At 42.1% G+C, this 22,785-nt stretch overlaps 1 non-coding gene across 1 annotated transcript; it reads right to left on the bottom strand.

Annotated features, from left to right (window-relative positions):
- Positions 1–6,112: 6,112 nt before the first annotated feature.
- LOC138496215 (U1 spliceosomal RNA) lies at positions 6,113–6,277 on the bottom strand. The gene has a single exon (XR_011277754.1). It is a non-coding gene; the product is annotated as a U1 spliceosomal RNA (small nuclear RNA).
- Between the last annotated feature and the right edge of the window lie 16,508 nt (positions 6,278–22,785).

Raw genomic sequence — 22,785 nt, 5'->3', positions numbered from 1 at the left:
GTTAATATGTTTATTCAAAAATAGTTTTTATGGTCTACCTATAATTTAAAAAGATCAATACTCAAAATAAAGTTACAGCGTTGGCATGTCTTCATTTCTTTCTTTGTAAAACTGAAGACATAGTTATGTTATATGTCTTGGTTTCCTGGTGAAGGTTGCATAATGTAATCTGTAAATTAGTCATCATGTAGCATACAGTAATGTTTGTATAGTATTGTAACATCTGTTTCATTGTAGTGAAATGCATGTGTTGGTGTATGAACTATGGATGTTGTAGGCAATTCTTTTTCAAATTTGCAGATGTAAAAACGAGTTTGTAATGATTAAAATGTTACCTATTCAAAATAACACAACACAGGTTTTTTATAGCATGATTTATGAACACAACTTGGTAATGGTTGTGAACCTGGCAAACAAGCAGTATTCTTTTAGTATCATTATGAGGAATAAAAAACATGAATAATGTTGTATTTATTTTCTTATAATGAAACCCGTAGGACCACTTCAGTTTTGATAGTGTGAGGTATAAATGGCCTTTACAATTAAAAAGTTCAAATATGGACGAAAGAGGCAAGCACGTATAAATGTATTTGGTAGAATTTTGATGAACATATATGTGTAATGTATATATCCACATACAAAGAATTGTTTATTTAAAATAATATTTTTCTAGCTGCGGTTACTGTATTCGCCAACGAATAGCGGGATTTGTTTTGCGTGGCTAAGGTGAGCAAGGACTGGAGTGCTTTTATTTGTGGCTAAACGCCTCTGTTAACCATGGCTGCAGGCAACACTTGGGAATTTTGAGTACTGTAACTGCATAAAATAAATGACAATAGATATTGTAATATGTTTTTGCAGTCTGTGTTAAATTTTATCTATTTTTGTAACGTAAAAGGTGGCTCTTAAAGGGGCCCTTTTGGGGGATGAAAGAGAGGGTGGAATAAAGGAGGAAAATACATAAGGGTGAAACATATAGCGGAAGGGAATTAAAATAAAATCCAGCATATATGTTTTAAAATATATATGTATATATATTTTTGTTTTTAGAACAAAAAGGGAAAAAAATTGCCACTTAAAAAGAAATACTAAGCATGCCAGATAATCTGATGTTCAGCTATTAACTTCAGCCAATTCTCAATTGCGGCATCTCCCTTGACTACCCTTTTGCAGTATTCTTTTATACATGATTTGCATCCTGGAACAGTCGGGTGTTGGTAACAGAGGAGTTGGTGTAGTGGATACCACTGATGTAGAGGCTTAATTTCCAGTTGGCGTTATTGATGCACTGGTGGATGGAGGTTCTGCAGGTGGTGATGATATTCGTCTATGCAAGGAACGGGCCCCATGCATTTTTCTTTTGTGATGTTCATGGGCTTTAAGATATTCATCATCGACATCGTCCCAGTGGACTCTAACCAGATGGTTGATCATTATCAATGTTCCTAGACTTTGAGATGGTATATCGGAAGGCCCACTGAATAGAGTCTTATTGCAAAAGGTGCACAGTACCTCCTCCGCCTCTTTTCTGGAACAGTGTTCCTTCGCTTTAAAGAAGCGTCAACTGTAAAAATGACAACACGAAAAAGACAATGCTGGAAAAAATTAAAACTTAAAGAAAAGAAAAGAAGACAAAAGTAAAACAAAAAATAGACAAACTAAACAAATCACAAGGCAAAGGGAAATTGGATTTTGGGGCAACTGGGTAAAAATAATGAAGAGTTTAAGGGTTTAAGTGCCAAAAGGACTTGCAGTTACTAATAAACCCTTTCACTAGCAAGTACAGAAAGCAATGATTAATGTAAAGTTATTTTTTGTGGGTGTGGTGATTATTAATGGCTACAAACTGCTGCACCGTCTGATTGGACAGTCTCGTATGCTCAGATCTCATCAAATGTTGTGGGCATAGCTGCGTTGATATGGCACAATGTGTGATTGGATAGTTTGTTGACGCGTATACAATTCATGTGTAGCCCCGGAGATGCAACACCTGTTATGATTGTCTGATGCATTTTGCGCAAAGAGGTGTAGCCCCATTACAGGTGTTCAACATCCCATTGGCTTATTTCATACGCACGAGTTATGTCAAACGGCATGGGCTCACTCGCGTCAATACTTTGCAATATGTGATTGGATCATTTGTTGACGCATACAACGTGTAGGCGTGGAACTGCAGCACATGATATTATTGGCTGGCATATTAGGTGCGAAGATGCGTAGCCGTATTGAAGGATGTCAACGTTATATTGGCTAATTTCGCCCACATGGGTTACCTCCTCTGCTAGTCGTTGCTGTATGTAGCCTCGCAAGTATCTACATATATATGGGCAGTAGTCTTGAAAATATGTATTTTAAAACATATTGACAGTTACTGGAACACTTTAATAACTATTCATGAACATTACAATGCATGTAAATACTTTAAAACGTTAAGTACATATGCAGATTTTTTGGAACAGCAGGTTTATTTGGGGTAAATGTGGTTGTCCAATTGCTTTTTATTTTACTTTCTAGACTTAATACAGTGTTTTGATTAGCCGATTTGTCTGTATTCTTAATGTTAATTATACATGGAATAACAAAACCCTTGAAATTCAAGGAAAATGCTTTAGTTGCAGGGATGTTAAGGTGAGCAATATATTGTAACAAAACCTTTGAAATTCAAGGAAAAAACATTAGCTGTAGAGACGTTAAGGTGAGAACTTAATGCAACAAAACCCTGGCAATTTAGTTAAAGGCACCTTTACTTCACACCCCCTGTTGCACAGACTATGACCACAATGATGATAGCACAGGCCACATCACTGATGACATCACTAATTACATTACAACAGTAAGTGGCATGAAGCATGGCCTTCAGCCATGGTCAGTATGCATGGCCAAATATATTTTAACACATGAATGGGTACTAATCATGGCCTTCAACTATGGACTGTGGTGACAACCATCATCCATGTGCACTAACAGGCTACCAATAGATGTATTTATTTATTTATATAGCACACCTAACCCAGGAGTATCTGGGCGCATCTTGAAGTAAAGAGTTGCCATTCAGGAGCAGGTTATAATACATTGATTATTTACGGATAGGTTGCGGTAGGTATAGAGTTACAGCGTTACCATGCAGGAGCAGTTTACAGTACATTATTGATGACAGTAGGTTGCAGTAAGTACATAGAGTTACAGGATAAGGTAGGTAGTGCAAGGCAAAACAGTTACAGCACAGTATAGATTTTATATATAGATTTTGCCCTTTACCAGAGGATACAACTTTCAATGGGATTAGGCAATAGCCATGAACTTTAGCACAATACTAGCCACTGGCCACAATCTTTGGCTGTTCCCACTATATATTCTAACATGTAAATAGGCCACTAGCCATGGCCCATGACCTTGAGCAGTTTGTACGTCTTTTGGCCGTGTCCACTGTATATTTCGAAATAATAAAATACAATAAGCGATGACCTTCGGACGTGTCCACTGTGTATTACACAACACTAACCAGCCACTAGCTATGGCTTTCGACTGTGCCCACTGTATATTATATACACTAACCAGCCACTAGCCACGGTCTTCAACACAATACTAGCCAGTGGTCACGGCTTTTGGCTGTGCCAACTGCATATTCTGACATATTAATGGGCACTAGCTACGGTTTAAGCCATGGCCACCGACTACAGCTTTCAACGTTGCCCACTGTATATTTTAAAACAGTGATGGGCTATGAAGCATGGCTTTTAACCATGCTCATTGGTATTTTTTAACACTAACCAACCCCTAGCTATGGCCTTTGGTGCTGGCCAGTGACCCCAGTCTTTGTAATGGCCAAGTCCAGGGCCTAAATTGTTATGAAGGTAATCAAGGTTTTTATGAGCTAATTTATAAATGATGTTATGTCTAATTCCATTATTGATGTAATCAGTTATATACAATGCAATTAGTGTTGTCACCGGTGATGGCATCTGTGATGTCATCATTGTTGTCAAAGTCTGCGCATCAGGTTGCGCAAAGTTAAGGTGGCTTTAGCTGAATTTCCAGGATTTTGTTGCATTAAGTTCTCACCTTTACGTCCCTGCAATTAAAGTGTTTTTCCTTGAATATATTTATGATCCGCATGTCCGCATCTTGTGAACCACCTGTAATTACTTGTGGGAGCAGACGTTTGTCCGTTGCACAAGTACACGCATTCCTCTTCTCCTGGTGACAGTGCCCCTGTGCAGCATATGCAAAGAAACTTGTGACATACTTTAATTAGGTTGAGCTGCCCACCCACGCCCTACAGGTAGCTGCACACATAAACATCCCACCTGCTATATCCATTAAACACCCAGTGTGTCCCAAAATGGTTGGCGCATGCGTGTCGAAACTATTAATCAGACCACAGATCCCAACAGTGTGCATAGGACATCTATGCAGATGCGCACACAGTATTCTACCCAAAACGCATACTGCAGCCAGCTGTCCCAATCGAGAACATTTGCAAGGTCACCATGCAATCGCACCCACGCAATCCGGACCCTCGGACATCGCAAAAGTACAATGTTCTGCAATCTAAGAACTGTTATTGGTAAAGTACATGCTTACAAATACCCCACGATGTGCCATTGCACATGTATTTATTTGTTTCAACAATGTAGGCCTGTTTTAAACTTGGAAGGTCTCCACAGCAGCCCTACAAAAGCCCACACTCTAGAGGTGCTCCGCAATCTGTTTGTAACTTTTCAGAACAGAGTAGCGGGCCACATAGCTTTGAGCTATAATTGATGTCAGACCTAATCTGCTCTGCTACATTACCTTTGCAAATAATTACAACCATGTCAGCCCGGCTCACTATGCACAGTAATGGAGAAAAGTATTAACGCCCCTTCCTGTGACCCACACCCTAAATACCTATAGTCCCCACTGTCCCATTCCCATGGGCAGCATGTTGAAAACAGTAGCATGTGGCAGGTGCGCTTCCCCAAGTATGGCGAGGGCCGTGCCCAAATAACGCAGAAACAGTCCTTCTTCCCTTTCCACTATCTTCTTTCCAGCATGCCCTCAATGGGTACTGTTAAATAGTCACACACGCATCCACCAATCACATTGAAGAGCTCTCCATGTAACACTGTTTATTCTGTACAACAGTCCTCTGCGTACATTTCCATGCCCAACATCCTCAACAGCCCCGGATGTGGCTTTCGTGCTGTGTGCAGGCGTGGGGGAATAAATTGCAACCAGGGTTAGGGATTTCATCTTTAGAAACTTTTTTTTTTATTAGGTGCTTCTTGAGCAGGTTTGTCCAACCTTTTTGAATGTGGGGCGGAAGCATTAACATTTTGTCACCCAGTGGGCTGGCAAGCCAAAAGTCAAGACCCTCACCCAAAGCAGTATATTAAAAAGCGATAGTGTGTGACATTTGACACAATATCATCACAGGCAGTGATAGCCATGCATTCCCGAAGATAGCTTTTGGTATCAGGGGCAGTGATCAGAGGTTAGTTGCTTGTGATTTCTTTCAGTGTGTATGTGTTAATAATTTTCTGAAATAATGGGGGTGACCGAGCGTAGCGAAGGAGCTATAAGGTTTAATGGAGGGTTTGGGGGGCCCTACCCCAAGATTTTTGTTTTTCAAATATGGGGTTGAAATGGTGCGTTTTACAGCAGAAAAAGTGACCAAAAAGCCATAAGTTACAATCAGTTCTAAAGGGGAACATGAAAATTCCATGTTGTATTCCTTGCAGACAGCTACTTTTTCCTGAAGAAAGGAGAGGCTGGTAGAGGAGATGAGGATGGAGGCTGTGACGTGCAGCAGATAGGAAGAGAAGAGGAGGAGAAAGCGGGGCAAAAAATGTGAGGTGAAAAGAGGAGGAGGCCAAAGGAGGGGAGGCACAGGAGACTGCAGCAAAATAAATTCTGCCACAAGACGAGGGGCTCTGTGTGCAACCAACCTAGCAGACCTAATGCACACTTTACCTTTTCTTTCTTTCCCCAATAAATGTGGCCAGTGGGCACCCGAGCTGCTCAGAGCTAGCCCTCATGACTGCAGCAAAATACATTCTGCCACAAGACCAGGGGCTCTGTGTGCAACCAACCTACTCACACACGTGACTTTCTTTCTTTCACCAATAAATCAGGGCAAAGGGCAAACGCAGTCCTGTACTACCAGAAATAATGCAGTCGAGTATCCCGCATTTGGGGACATCACAGGGGTCAACAAATCCGATGTGCAATGGATGAGCTTCACCCTGAGAGATCTGCCTTTCTGATCACAGATTCTCCCCTGCCAGGTAAATATGAGTTGCAAGCAAGATGGAAGTGTTTGGCCCGTTCTGGAAGCCCTGCTAAGCAAGGGTGAGAAAGCAGGCACTGACCCAGCCCCAGCCTTCCGAGAAACCATGACCTCCACGACCTAGTTCATTAATTTAATTATGTGATGTTTGTTGGATACAGGTATCTGACAAACATTGCATAAATAAATAAATCTGCCGGGTCCGCCTATCCGACAAACATTTCTTAAATAAATAAATTAACCAGGTTGTGGCTGAGGACGATAACTGCCTCTGGTGACCCATTGGAAGGGGTCATCAGAGGCAGTTACAGTCCTCCACAACGACCCGTTCCTCAGCCACGACCTGGTTAATTTATTTATTTATGCAATGATTGTCGGATACAGGTACCTACCATCAGGTGGCACTTGGATGGTATATGCTTTCAACGTTTTCATTTACCCATATCAACATGCAAACAGGAACTCTCTTCTTTTCTTCTGACAATGCTACACATTTTTTCTGCACTAACTTATCTCCTACATAAATTGTAAAAATATTGCACTAAAACACTGAATGTATCTTACCAACCTCAACCAAGTTCCCAGAAGCTCACTGTCTCCACAGCTGTGGTTCTCTTGGCTGGACTATTGTAACAGCTTCTTTCTAAATCTGCCTGCTTCTACTCTCCACCCTCTGCCACTCATCCAGAACAGGACTGCACAACTTTTTCTTGGCATCAACCCCAGGGATCGTATCTCTCTGGCACTGAAATGTCTGCACTGGCTCTCAGTGGCTGCAAGGATTACAGTCCAAATCCTCTGCATTATCCACAAGGCCTTCTGAGCGCTGGGGACTCAATACCTTCAACTCTCACTCCCTAAATATCTGCCTTCTCCAGCTCTTTGCTCATCCACCTCCAACTCCCTCAGGGTCAGTCGCTTCTCTGAGCAACCAGGTAGATCTCTTTCTTTGGCTGGGGCCTCCCTCTGGAACAGTCTCCCTGCCTCCCTGAAACTTGAGGAGAATCATCTCTGGTTCTGGAAACACCTCAAAACCTGACTCTTTGATTTGCTTTTTCTCCTTCTTTCCCCTGTTGACTTCCTACCTCAAACTGATTCTGCACTGGTTACCTGGCCGCCTTCTAATCTCGAGCCCAGGCCACCTCTCCCACCTGTTGCACCCCTGCACATCCTTTCTGGCAACCCCCACACTTGGGACTATTTTCTGTATCCCTAACAGTCCCACCACCACTTATCCTTGTACTTGCCACCAGCGGCCTGTATTTTTACCTATTGGTATTTATTCTTCTTCTCATGTACTGTACTTTCCCCTCCCCCTCCCCATACACTTGCGCGATCTGAGTGACACCTGACCTAGTAGGATCGTTGTCTCTGTCTCCCCTCTGTTCCCCCTCCCTTGCCTCAACGCGCCTTGAAACACTTGTATATAAGCGTGTTATAAATGCCATATCATATCATATACACATTCAATGCATCACAACAAGATGCCTGCCACTTACGTCGCACACTTCACATAATATTTTTTCCACAGTAACCCATTTCCTACAAAATTCACAAAAATATCACACAAAAGCAGCACTGAATGTATCTTAGCACTTTAAACAAGTACATACAGTGCATGCATACAAACAGGACTCCTGCCCCTTACCTTTCACACTTCAACCGTAGCCTTCTGCATTTCTCTGTACAAATAGACCTTCTGCCACAGTTATTGTGTACACACAACAACCAGAAACCTTATTGAGCCATGCCTTAGTCTCCACAGTCCCATGTCCATGCCTGTCATCCTGAAAAGACCCAGATGTGGCACATGTAATCATGAAACTACTGCAGAATCTGCTGAGTTCTTGTGCTAGGAATGGGAGGGGGGAAGACATTTCAAACCAGGTAGGGAATTGGGTCTTTAGTCATAGTTCAGAAAATATATTTTTTTCGTGTTGTTTTACGTGCTTGCAAACAACCTTTTTTGTTTTTTCTCTTTATACGACTTTCTGTTTGCTTATCCTCCTTACATTTTTACTGAATACTGGTCAACGCTTCTTGCACAGTGTAAAAGAAAATAGCATTTCGCATGACGGTCAAACAAATGCCATTTGCATGGAAACAGTGCATATTTTGCGACTTCATGATCTCATAGTGGGTGGAGAACATCCCATCAGTGCACATAAACTCAAAATTAAATCGGCATGGTCCCAGACTCCTCTTGGTGGTATGCATGAGAAAAATCTGCATCACTGCATTCATCAACTCCTTTAGGTGATGTAGCAAATGTTCACACGACATGTAACCCAAATGTAGACTTCCGTAATGCAGTACGACAACATTCACAGATGCCACAGAGGCCACATGTCTGCAAAGGTGAACCACCCCACCAAAACTGCACTCATAGAGACTGCCCCACAAAGCCTCCACTCCTTCCAACCCGAGATTACAGCAACTCCTTTTTGAATGGTATACCTGTGCAGATCTTGCACAAAGGAATCATCCACAATCAGCACTGTGTGTCTCTCCATCTCTACCAACCTCACTACACAGAGTATTGAGAAAAAATAACACAGCCTCTTCCTGTGAACCACACCCTGAACACCTGATTGGATAATCCGCATAGTTCCAATTCAATGCCTACCATGCTCAGAATGACAGGATGTGGCACGTGTGCTTTCCCAGCTACAGCGAGGGCCATGCCCCAGTAAAGCAGGGACAGTCCTTCTTCCCTTTCCAGTATTATTTTTGCAGCACTCCCTCATTAGGTACTATCAAATAGTCACACAGGAATGCAGCAATCACATCCAAGACCTCTGCATTGAGCACTAGCATTTCTGTACAGCACTCCATATTTACTATTCCACACTCAAAGTACACGTTTCGTGTGATTTGAAAGCACCTCTAGTTAAAAGTTCTCCAAATGTATCCACAATTTCAGCATCCAGATTCACCCAGAGGGGCAACCATCACCACTAAGTAGAGGTAGCAATATTTTCTTTCCTCCGGGCACTCCAGTAAGTGCAAAGAACCAATACTTCAAAGTGCAGTACAGTAGTAAGTAATCTTCGCAATGCACACTACCCCAAGCACATAAAATATCCAGTTCAACCCTATCCACTTCTGTACAAACAGTATTTCAACACAGCACTCAGTGGACACTCTGCAGGAGTGTTCACGCCATAAGCTCCAGCCATGGACTAAAAACTGTAGGATGTGCTAACAATCACCACACCCATGCAACCAACAATGTATGCACACACAAAATGCAACAATGGCAAACCTACTTGCAAGCAGGCCACATAGTTGTCAGTGCAAGGGCTCCAGCCATGCATCCAAGATGCTAGGGCCGCACCACACACCACACAGAGTAGTGTACCCTATGTTTAAATGCTCACATTGCAATACACTCCCGATCTGCAAATAAGCCTGCCAACCCTGGACACATGTTTGCATGCATGGCTGCATGACGTTGCGTTGGGTGTGGATAACGGTATGTTGGTGGCTGTGTGCATTGACCATATTTTAAATGTGTGATGCTGAGGACTTCCTTTCATGGCGTAATATCGTAAAGCACTTCCTACAGCCAAGGTTGTATAAGGGGCAAACCATATTAAACACAAATGCTCACATGTGGCTTCCTACTGGGCAACATGTGCAATGACTTACACCATATGGTAATGTACGCATATCACCTCACTTCGGGTGTTCTACCAAGTCTGAAATGTCCTTCACAACCATTCTTTAAAGGTCAACACCATTGCAGAGATGCAGAGTTAAACCTGCATGAGTGCAATATGTTGTGGTGGCTATCGTCAAGTGCATAGCCTACAGCATGCTTCACTCCAGCCAACCACCGGCTGCATCCAATGTGAAAAGGGGAAAAGGTGGGGGGTAATGGTGTTTTAGGGAATGTTTTATTTTTATTAAATCACTGTCTAACCTTGTGGAATGTACTGGAAGTGGAAATAGGACCTTCTGAAAAAAAAATATGTGGATAATTTCATGTCATTTTAATCACACTGAGTTATGTTTAATAACTGTAATCCTGGAAGGAGAATAGTGTGCCTGCTGTGGGACAAGTACCTTGTTAGGACCATTTATATTACCTTTTTTATTTTTTTATTTACGAGTTTCAATCACCGGAGTGATTTTTACAAGTTAGTTGCAAGATCAAAATCAAAACAATAAGCCAAAAGAAGAAGATGATGAAAGAAGAAGACGAAAAAGAAACTCAAAAAGGAAGAAAAATAGGGGGAAAAAAGGAAGAAAGAAACACAGGGGGGAAGCTAAAAGAAGAAAGTAAAAGAACAGAAAGAATAAAATTAACATAACCAGTCCTTAAAATGCAGCAAATTCAACTGAGTAGATCAAAACTTAGAGTACAAGGGAGCACCCTTCAAAGATCAGTGGATTTTAAATGTCTGGTAAGAGCACCGTTACTTTGTCCTTGAAAATTAGGTCCAAGATTTTGGTAGCCGCTATGGACCAGGACGGTCGAAGGCCCCCTATTAATCGTTCCCACCAAAGGGCTTCTTCTGTCAAGTAGGCTTTCTCCAAATGATGAAGCAGATATGGAGTTCTGTATAGATGTGTGCCCGGACATGATAACAGAAGATGCCGCAGTGTTTCGATTGGTTTCATTAGAGTTACAAAAACGGCAGGTGTTGGTTTTCGAAAGGCCTCTAATTTGTCGGATCTCATTTGTGGGGATTAGATTCAGCCTGGCACGAAGGAGTGTCGATCGTGTTTTTCTGCTTGGATGCTTTATGAGAAATGGTTGAACTTCGTAGGTAGGCAGATGCTGGGTCAGTTTGTAAACAGATGCCTTCTCTAACGTATTGATCCAGTCTGTTTCGTCCAGGCGTTTTTTAGTTTTAGTCGGGTTAAGAACCAATTCTTCAATGTTACTGCCACAGTCTTCTAGGATTGATTTGCATCTATTCTCCCAGGTAGCCAGCATTTTACATTTTCCTGCATTCATCTCTTCTTGGACCATGGCGAAAATCATCGGCGAGGATGGATCCTTAATCTTATGATATAGCATGATAGATGCTCTGGTTACTATTGCCGTCAAGGGCAAGAGTGAAAGTTCACGTCGAATCAGTGCTATAGGTCTAGTAGACGGGAGGTTGAGGACTGATCACCAAAAGAGTCTCTCCAGTCTCAGCCATAACACATCAGGAAGATATGACATAGCATCCGCTCAGTAAGTGATTGACGGTATCACTTTTCCCCCAATAGAACCAAAGTAGGGGCATCAATGAGAAGCGACCATAGTTCCTGTCTAAGATTTATTTTGCCCTGTGAGATGAGGTTTTTCATTTTTGCAAGTAGATGTGATTGCATTGCTACGTCTTTACATGAGGAGTCAATCAAGACCCCGAGATATTTAAATTCTGTGACTTTTTCGACTTTTTCTCCTCCCAAAAACCATGAGTGATTGCCTTTTCTTCTGTTCTTTTTTTCAAACACCATAATCTTCGTTTTTCGTTTATTGACTTCCAGGTTGTTAACTGCAGAGTATTTAGTTAAAGCAGCTATCTGACGTTGTAAGCCAATAGGAGTCTGGTCCAGTTGGAAAAGGTAATCGGCATAAAAGATTCTCGGCACTTTTGTGCTACCCATTACTGGGTGGAAAGATCTCACTTCGGCATTTGCTTCTTTATAGTCCCCGAAATATGCCAGAAATAGGGCCGAAGCCAGCGGGCAGCCCTGTTTGACTCCTTGGGTGGTTGGTATCACCGCAGAAAGGAGCCCCTTCAAATTTAGCCAGACCTGGACACTGGTGTTGGAGTGTAGGGCTTGTAAAGGGCCCAAGATCTCTGGCGGGCAGTTCCAGGCACTTAGCTTTTTCCAGAGTTTCCTTCTGTTAACTAGATCAAAAGCCTGGGTAAAGTCTATAAACGCTAGGAATAGTTTCTGATTTCCTTCCAGAGTTTTTGATTTTAGAATACTCAGTAGCAAGATGTTAATGCTGGTTGCTATTCCCTTTTTGAACCCGGATTGTAAAGGGTCTTCACAGGGTGATTTTTTTTTCACCCAAAGGTTAAAGTGTTTCAGAAGTAAGGTGCCGTAAACCTTCCCTATGACATCTAATCCTGCCACCGGACGGAAGTTTCTTGGATCGTCTTTTCTTCCTTTTTAAAATATCGGTATAATCACCGCTGAGATCCATGGGGGCGGGATCCTCCCGTATTTTGAGCATCTTTTGAAGATCAAACTTAAGAGTTTTACGGAGTCTTCCGGAGCAGATTTAAAATGTACGTTCGAGAGGCTGTCGGGCCCTGGTGTCCTTGAGTTTTTCAGCTTGTTTGTTGATAGTAATATGTCCATTGGCCCGTGGAGGTCGACCCAGGGTACAATTACAGAAGGCATAGCAGATGGCAAAGGTGAGTCTGGAGATCTAAACAATGATGAATAAAATTGGATCCATGTTGACTCTGCAATACTGTTTGACAGATCTGTTTCTGTCGCTTTGATCTGTGGGTTTATCAGTTTCCAGAAGTCTCTAGAATTACTGTTGTTAATTTGCTCCAGCATGGCCTCTGAATCCTTTTGGTAGAGCGCACACCGATATGATTTTAACCAGGTTTTATAGTTTCTAATAGCCTCTTGTGCGTACGTTCTGTTGGTGACCGTGTTATGTCGTGCAGCAGTTCTTCTTGCTCTGCGGACCATGTTACGTTTTGCCACCAATAGAGCATCAAAAGTGTGAATATGCCGCAGAGATTCTGAGTTGGGCTGCTTTGAGCTGTTAGAAGATCTGAAAGGTTCTAGAAGTGGTCGATAATCCTGTAATGTCCCGAATATTTGCCCGGGTAACCCGAACCCTATTTCCCTTGCTTTCAGGTTCAACTTCTCCTCGATAATAAGAGGTTGCTAGTTTAGTTGATGACCATTTTATAAGCAAAAGATTATGGTCACTATGAGTTGTCTGTTGGACACTGAATTCTGCCAAACTTGGAAGAAGTAGTTGTGAGGCGAAAATGTAATCAATCGTGGAGTGGGCCAATCCACGCTTCCACGTTGGAGTCTTGTTAATTTCCGGCAGCATGTTTGCTGTGTTAAATATTTGCGTTGATGTCATTAAGTTAGACCACTCCTTACCCCGTTGACAACCTTGAGAGGAAATAGGATATGTTGGATGTAATGAGCTCGTAGGGCATTTGATGTTAAAGTCTCCACAAATAATTACTTTGCAAGTTTTCAACTCTAAGTGTACAGAGTGCAGTGTGGCTGTTACTAAGTCGAACAGTGCATACCTTTGAATCGCCTTGGGATTCCAATAGATGGTCATAACGAGAAGGTGTGTTTGCGAAAGATTTTCTGTGCCAACCTCTTTGTGTAGCCATGAGAGGAGGACCGCTAGGACGAATGGAGACTTCAAAATCGTCTTTACGATTTGTAGACCACTTCCCATCCGAACAGTGATCATTAGTCCCACGGAAGGCCTGCCTTTTTCCCCCATCAGTGCCTCAGAGAAAGAAATTTCGAACCCGTAGAGTGTAGGTTTTTCTAGTACCCACAACTCTTGGTGGCATAAAACATTGTAACCACCAAGAATGATGTCGCCTGGGTTTGTTAAATGGAGAAATCCCCATGTGTTCCAGCAGGCCAAAGAAAGTAGCTGAGCATCTGCTGGAGCAGTGGACTGCAATGGTAGCTAATTGTTGAGACGAGATGAAAGTGCTTTTGGAAGCCATGACCAGGTTTGTGACTGGAGATCTGGTCTGAGTGGATCCTCCTTCGTTTGGACGGGTACATTTCGAGCTACCCCCACTGAGTCCTTGGAAGGAATGGACTGAATAGTTGATCGCGGTGATTGAACTTCCCTTTGTGGAGATGAACGGACTGCGTCCGATCTGTGGTCTGATGGCGACTTCAGTTGTGGCCCTTCTCTTGAGAAAGGTTCCAATTTCTGTGAAGCGATTTAATTGTCATCAGGACCTTGTTCCTTGGATTCTGTCTGCTCGTTTCTGTCTGGTTTGAAGTATGTTAATTCAAATCCTTGTTGATACATTACATCTATTGCCCTTGCCAACAGATCGTCCACTCTTTTAGATGTAGTGTAGAGAAAGCAGGATGCTTTTTGGCATTCAGGAGAGGGTTCCACTGTCTTGAAATCTTCCGATTTAATAGGTCTTAGGGCTGAGATGCTGTGAATCAAGTTCATCACTTTGCGTCTATTCAGCACTAGGTATTTTTGATTGCTTGTACGTTGGCGTAGTTTGAAGGAATCATCAACTTATGCTTTAGTCACTCTTGGTAGCTTCTGCTGTTTAGTTTTGTTAGAAGATCTCGACTGAACACTGTTATCATGGTGAGAATGCCTGTGTTGGTTATGGGTACTACTGGCGGCTGAGACCGAGACTTCTGTCTGTCTTTGTGTATGGACCCTTGAGGTGTATTTAGGCACTCTCCGTCGTGATATTGGGTCTGACGGAGGTCTCTCGCGTGGTAGATCTTCGTTGTGCTTGTTGGATCGAGGTGCTGTAATTTCAGACAAGTTTTTGAAGTGGTCAGTCAAAGAACGAAAGCTCGAAAAATCACAGGTGACTGTTTGCTGGGAGGGAGTCTCACTGATAGAATGGTGGACAAAATCTTCTGACTGGGAGTCCAGGCTGATGTCAAGATGTTGACTCAGCTCCATCAGCTCCTTATGGTTGAGAAAGTCACTTATTGATTTGGGAGAGTGTCGATTACCCTCTGAGAGTTTCTACTGTATTGAAGGGGCTTTTGAATCTGGGGCTTCCACAGTCACGAGTGGAGTTTTGTTTTGCACAAGACCCTCAGATGATTTTTGGGTTTCTGTGGGACTACAAGCGGCTTGAACATAGAGGCCGTTTTTAGACACACCTGAGGAGCAGTGGCCTGGATCTTACTTCCCATTGTCAGGCTGTTGCTACAGATAACCGCGGGGGCCTTTTACTTCTTCAAAACATCCTCAAAGGGAGGAAGTTACCATTAAACTGGGAGGAATAATATTCACCTCCATGTCTATAACAGACTGTAAAACCACAACTCAAAATAATGAAGTTGATTATTCATTGTATGTCAAAAAACGGAAACTTGGTTTATGCAAATTTGAAGCAATCTTACAATTTAATATACCCTGTGTGTGTGTGATAGTGATAGGAAGAGAGAGCGAGAGAGTGAGAGAGAAAGATATGGAACACCACAAGGAACATACTTGAGACCGATCTATGACCAGGGACAATTAATTGTTTCCTTTTTAAGTGAGTGACTGAGATGCTGTGCACTACTGAACGCTAATGATGAGATAATAAGAAAAATGGTGTATGGTAAGAACTACGTCTCTTAAATGTAGCCTGTCACCAGAAACTGACACAAAATAAATGGAGGATGTGAAAGGGTAATCATTAAACAAACGTGTATATGCCATGTCTGCTATCAGGATGGTGGGAAGATGAGGGAAAAGGAGAAGGAACAACACTTTCGAAATGGAGGAACATGGAATGGGCCAGACAGTTGATGTTGGAAAATCGATCCGTAGAAAGCAGTTGTCTGTATAAAACAGAGTACCACCCAATCAGGGAAGGGTTAAGAGAGTCATTTGGAACCCCATTATACATATAAGCAGAGACAGGTTTAAACATCATTAATCTTACCAGGAGCTAATCACCTTATTTATGGAGGAGGGGGAGATGTATGCAATTGGTAAAGGAAATGGGAAAATAATGGAGAGCAAAATTACAATTTGAAACTCATGGAAATTCCCCCGATATAAGGGAATATGGGTTAATCGGCTGGCTGGATTCCTTCAAAAAGAAAGAAATGTTGTCCAAAATGCCTGAGGACCTTGAGTGGGAATGACCTGGTTACTTACCGGTAATCTTCATTACTCCTACTCTTCCTCCTCACAGTACTTGTGAGGTCCCTAACCTCCAATTTAGGAATGCATTCCATCTTTTAAATAACACCAACACCTGCCCGCCCCATCCTAATATTCCCCCACCTCCACAACATGTTAGTTTCAATACCTCTTAACACATAATGGAATGTTTTTCATGCCACACAAGGGCGTCGAGGAGAGTCGTAAGTATTGGGATGAGGAATAGTAGTCCTAGGAGTAATGAAGATTACTGGTAAGTAAAAGGATCATTACATCTATGTCCTTTTTCCTCCTCCCAGTATTTATTTGTGAGGCATACCAAAGACAGAGGTGAAAAATGTATCCATGAAAAAACAAACACATAGACCAACCAGTGTGTAGGTGCAACACCCATCACCAACTTTATTCCTAAAAATCACAACAAATCAACCCTAAGCAGCAGTCCCACCATTCAACCATAGAATCCAAGAAAACCTGCAGGAATGGAGCCATGCACAAGAAAGCTCCAATTTCACCCAACCACCTTGCAGAGAAAATGGCCGCCATGAACACTGTCTTCCATGTGAGTAACGTGATATCAACGGACTCCACTGGTTCATATGGAGAGTCTTGCAAAGCATGGGAAACCAATGGAAACTCCCAAGGAGGAACACCAGCGCACACCATGGGTTTAGACGACGAAACCTTTCAGCAGCCAAGAGAACAACAGCTCACACCAGAACAGAGAACCCAGGGTTCCCTGAAAGCCTGTATTTCTGCGCTCTAGCCCCTAAGAGATGACACCCATGTCCCTCTATCCAGCAAGAAACTGCAAAATCAAGGGCACAGAAAAGTTCAGAGCCCGTGCAGACTTCCTAGTGCACCACTGTGCAAAGTTCTTCCAATGTACCTCATATTCTTTCAGCATCGAGGGAAGCCTGAACTTCAGAATCACCATTGCCAACTGTTGTGTTAAGCCCTGTCTGCCCATTCCCTGCCTCTCAACTTCCAAACCCCCAAGTCGGAATCCAAGAGGCAGAAGGACCCAGTGCTATTCAAAGCAGCCACAGAAATGAGGGCAGGAACCAACCCGGAGCCACAGCTAGGTTAGGAAGTAGTGGGTACCAAAAGCACCATGGCCAAACCGGTGCCAGCAGAATGACCTCTGACCCGGGCTCCTGAATCTTCAGCAGCACCTTGGGAAGCAGTGGAATTGGAGGAAAAGCATAAAAAATCCTCCCCTGCAGCCAGTCCAGTGTCAATGCATCCACTCCACAAGACCCGGGAGACAAGAACCTGGAGCAAAATTGAGGCTGTTGAGAATCCATCAGTGATGCAAACAGGTCCAGTGAAACACAGACATGTGCAAGATCCAATCGGATGATAGGAAAACCCTGCTCATGCCATTGGACTGGACGTTGTTCATCCCCCTGACATGAAGTAACCACAAAGACAGGAGGTTCTGTCATCTGTTCTCTGACCTCTCTTTAATTTCTGAGTCAGAGCTTGAAATATCAGATGAACTATTCCCTTTCTTTGTGCATTTACTATGCAGTTTATATCTATTTTCCCAAGTATATTAGGTTGTCATTAAAATAATCATACTTAACTCAATGAAATGTCTTAATTGTCATGTGTTCCAATTCAGAAAGTTACTGTCCCAAATTTAAATTAATATATGTCTACTTCATATTTAGTTCAGGTTTACCCAAAGTCCCTGTTATTTTCAAACAAAACCCGATTCGCAGCCAAAGAGAACCTTGAGAAAAGCCCTGAATTCATATGAGACTTTCCAGACTAAGAAGGAGGATTTGGTAGAATTTCGACCTAGAAGTACATTTATTTCTACTACTCAGAACAAGATTGTTGAATTTTTTCATGTATCAGTTCTTGCTAGCCTTCATAAGATGTCTTAAAGAAAACATATTGCCGTCATTTGAAGAAATGTGAATTGATGTCGATAAAATCATTCAGTGTACTACTATAGAGCCAGCCAATAAAAGCAGAGCGTTGGTTCTATTAATAACTAGAGACTACAAGGAGGAGTGTTTAAACAATTGACTTATATTAGGACCTATTCAAGATTAGAATCTGGTCCATTCAAGGAGACACATTTGCAGTTGATCCATTACCATAGGATGCTGAAACTCAATGGTGGGGTTTCGTGGAGCAGGGAGTATTGGCTTAGGAGTAGAAGTGGTTCTGCAGTGTCAGTGTTTATGTTTGTGTGACAAGTGAATAGAGAGATTATTTTAAGAAGTGAATGTGGATTGGGGGGGATAGGAGCGAAAGGAGGTTGTTTGAGTAGTTGATGGGTGAAGTAGTAGTAATGGAAAGAGGAGCGTTGTAGTGTAAGAGCGAATTAGAGTAGCATCTGTAGAGTAAAAGAGGTCATAGACAGTGGGGATCGACATTGGCTAGCACTTACCACTAACTAGAGCCACATGGGTCAGGGAGGTGGTTCAAATATAGATGAGAGAGAGTGGACAACCCAAGGACCCACTAAAAAAATAAAAAAACTTGAACTGTCTCTAAGACTCTGAGTGATTTCTGTTCAATATGTGACACAAGACACACATGTACAATAAACCTAAACCAAGAAAAATGATGCCAAAAGCCTGATGCACACTAACTCGGACACCATAATTAACCAGTGAAGCTGACAGAACCTTGTATTTGTACCTTTGATATAACTATTGTCAATTGAACATTCAGTAAAATAATAAAAGGTGCAAATGCTTTCTTGAGTAATTATTATTTATGTAGATCTTCCATTGTAAGCTCTCATTGAGCCCACGTATATGACTGTTCGTAAAGTAACCAAGCTTTTAATCTGTTTCAAGTAGATTATACTTGCATTTTCGACATTCAGACTTTTTTACGTGGAGGATTTTTCAAAAGAGATCATCATCTTGTGTGCTAATGCAATTAGTAAAACGATTTTGTGTCCAAGGACACTGTAAACCAGTTGTCAGTGTTATTAGATTTTTAGGTGTACATACTGATGATGTCCAGTGCTGGGAGTTATTCCCCATGTCCTAGTTTAAATAATCACCCCCCCACTCAATACCAGATGTCAATGATGCAGTGCCATGATTGTGTTAAGATTCTTTTCTGACAACATTTTAGAGATACAACGTTTCATTCTACAGGTTTTATCTGTGCCTCCAATTTTAAATTGTGAAACTTTGGTGACTAATTTTTGCTGACATTTACACTTTTAATGTACGGGACACAAGCCACCTATTTTAGGAATTAACAATGTCCTGCATCAAAATTAAAGGGAATGTTTCATTCTTTTGACCTTTTGTTTTCTCAGCCTTGTACAGTTTTCACTTGAGGCAGGTTGTTCCCCCGACTCTCGTATGCCTGGCCATGTTACGCCTCTTTTGAAAAAATCTAACCTGCCCTCCTAGCTACCGACTAGTGATGGCCTTGCTCTTTGTGGGAAAGAGTAGTTTCAGAGCATTTTAACAATTGGGTTACTGAACAAAACCGTTTGGCCCCATTTCAAGCAGGGTTATGTACCTATTTCAGCATGAGAGGCCACACTACAGATTCTAGATGATATCTGTAGAGTGTCAGACATCTGTGCTTCCTCCATTTTAGATTTACATGATTTTCCAGGGCGTTGTCCGTGTTCCCACGGGTTCCTTTCTATCACCCAATGCTTTCTGACTTATGTATGGAACACCTGGACCTTTTAGTTGACAAACACTGAGTCTCCATAGGTCAGTCTCTGTCAAGAGTGACGTCTGGCAGTTACTGAATTGCTCATAGGATTTGAAAGCCTCGATGTCATCTCATTTTTTTTTTTACATGAACACTAGTAAAACTGCATTTTTATTATTTTCTCATGCTAAACTCTTGACTGGTTTTTTATTCATCATGATTGTGAAATCTGCAAATTTTTGTTTTTAGTGCTGAGATGTGTGAAAGCCTTTTCATCCAAATTACACTTTAGACTTTTAGTCCAATAACTTGTTTTATCAATCGTTGGTTTTGGAAACCCCCTTGTCACTGGTCTCCCCAATCTACCTTGGCAACACTGAAAGTTATTTTCTATGCTGCCACCAGACTAGTGTCTAGTGCCAGAAACTTTGACCACATTACTCAGATGTTTACTTCTCTTTCACCAGCGTCCTTTAAATGCTCAAACTTTATTCAAACTACTGTGTCTTATTTATAAAGTAATTCACTTTAAAACTCCCTCCTCTAGCTGACAGGTTGAACAACTCATAAAAACAATCATTTTAAGGTGCTTCTGTTTTTCATTGGAACAGTTTACCTCCTAACCTATTATGTCAAATTTAGAAAACTTTCGAAAACAAAACGTGGTTATAGAATTCTTTATTTTAAAATAATACTCTCCAGTTTTACTCGAGAGAATAATTTGGATGTTACCACCCAATATAATGTGAGTAACATTTTACGATGGTAGCTTTGTATATATTATTTTACCCTTTAGACGTAATATGTGTTTTAGTCCTGTTTTGTCTTGTTTGTTAATTGATTTTATTTTATAGTTATATGTTGCCTTGTTCAGGGCTCAGATGCATCAGTGCCTGGTTTGCACTTTATAGCATTTTAAAATAAATAAATACATATAAATAAATCATGTCTAAAATATATTTCTCCACATCACTGATATTTGATGTAAACTCTACAAAGGATTACATTAATTGATCCATTCTACTAAAAAAGTTCACCAGACCGCAAGAAACGCTTTGAAAGAGATGCATTCTCATACACTTTGTCTCCCCCTTCCGAAAGAGAAAGGGTGCTGGATTTTTTATCAGGAACTATCCCATAAAAAAGGGCTAAAAGTAAGGGGGATAGCTCTTCACTTGTCCCCTGCATAGGTCCAGTGACAGACCCAAATGACATGCCAGGGAGTGATATGTAGTTGCCACAAGACAGGTGTGGCGCGTGTTTTACCCCCAGTAAGGGCATCATGGTTAATGTGTTGCCTATCCTTGATGCAGAGGTGTTGGTTTGCACACCTGAAGCCTGACCTCTGAATATGTATCAGGGGTCAACACTAATATTGAGAGCCATATGTTCTATCAAACCAACAGGATGTGGATGCAGGGGGTACTTGCAACAGTATGATCTGTCTCAGAGTCCACTGCCTCCTTGTTTCCTGAGGGAGAGGGGACATTGGCCTCTGTGTTGCCTATTCCTGAGGGCGGACGTGCAGAGCAGGATCAGATGTGCCTAGTTTCTGTGACGATGGGCCCTCTGAGTTATCTCCATCCCATTACTCAAGATGCACAGACCAAACACACTCTTTTCATGCATCTCAAATGTGCTGCCTTTGATTTCCTAGGTCTACAGGTTGGAAAACGTAAAAGGCAAAGTCACCCTCCAGATGGCTCCCAGGGACCGGTTGCCCCTGAGTTTCCTACTCTGGAGCGAGCTTAACCAGTTGTTTCAGAATGTCCTGTTTTTACATGAGATATGAGAATGGATAGGAATACACTGTCCTGGCCTTTCAGCTTGGAGCCAGGCCAGTGATCCAGTACTCCTTTCTGAGAGGGAGACCTCTAAAATGGATGTGGTAAGGTCAAAGGTGGGATGCCTAGGATTTAGGACTATGCACCCATACCCTGATATATCAAGAGGTGTGTAGTGTGTTATGTTATTCCCATTGGTGAAACCATAGGGACTGAAGATATCTCACTAAACCAACAGGGACAGGAATTGCTTGTTATGCCTTAGCACAGCCTCTCCCCAGCCCATTGGAGCAACCTAGCCCTTGGGTAGGTCTGCTGTGTTGTGGTTTATCAGAAAAGAGGATTACCAGTAACATCTATAGTGGATAGAGCCTGCCTCACAAAGTTCCTACAGCTCTTTAGCCTAGTGGTAGAAATGAGCATGTTAAGGGCAGTGAGGCCCTGTCAAAAACATCCTGCTATTTCTCCCTTCACTAGGACAATTTTGGATCAGAAAGATGGGCATTTAGGTGATGAACCTGTTCCTGGACATTTACACCAGGAGTTTGGAGAGAATTAGTGTCTTCACTCGCTGCTGAAGATGGAGTAACCCAAGCTATTTAGATTTAGGCTATAAAGGAGTGGTTATCCCGACCATAAGTAGATATTTAATAGCAGGCTCCTGGTACCACAAGTGGCATCTTTCACCCCCACTTCATGACAATGCAGGTTGACCACTATAGGTTTCCAGTCTGATGTTTCTTGTGGTGTGAATGCAAAGGAATCTTGCAGAAAGATACCAGCCTTGAACACTCCTCTGAGGAAGAGTGAGCAGTGCTATTTCTGAGGCTCCAATCTAGTATAGGTTGGTGAGATCCCACCTACATATTCTGGATGGTATCATTGTTCTACAGCCAGTGCCTAATTCTATCCCCAGGAGGAGTTCATTGAGACAGGGGGGATAGAGTTTGACAGGGATGCACCTGAACCAACAGAAATTATAAACTGCTTGCAACCCTAGCCCCATGAATGGGTTTACCCAGTGAAAAAGACCCAATTACTCATCCGGGTGTTATGTAGTAATGGTATTTGGTCTGTGACATCCAGAGACCCATATGGGCCTAATGACTGGAGCAAATGGATATGCAGAGAACATGAAATTACCAAATCCTTAATAGGAATAGTATGAACATCATGCTTGCACCTGGAAGAAGATATTCCAGTGCAGGTTGCTTTCTGAAGTCATATTGCAGGTGTGAGGA

Source organism: Ambystoma mexicanum, chromosome 10, assembly GCF_040938575.1.
Source record: "Ambystoma mexicanum isolate Mex_15411 chromosome 10, UKY_AmexF1_1, whole genome shotgun sequence".
Lineage (NCBI taxonomy): Eukaryota > Metazoa > Chordata > Amphibia > Caudata > Ambystomatidae > Ambystoma > Ambystoma mexicanum.
Note: the sequence above shows the minus strand (reverse complement) of the source record. Positions and strands in the feature narration are given on the sequence as shown.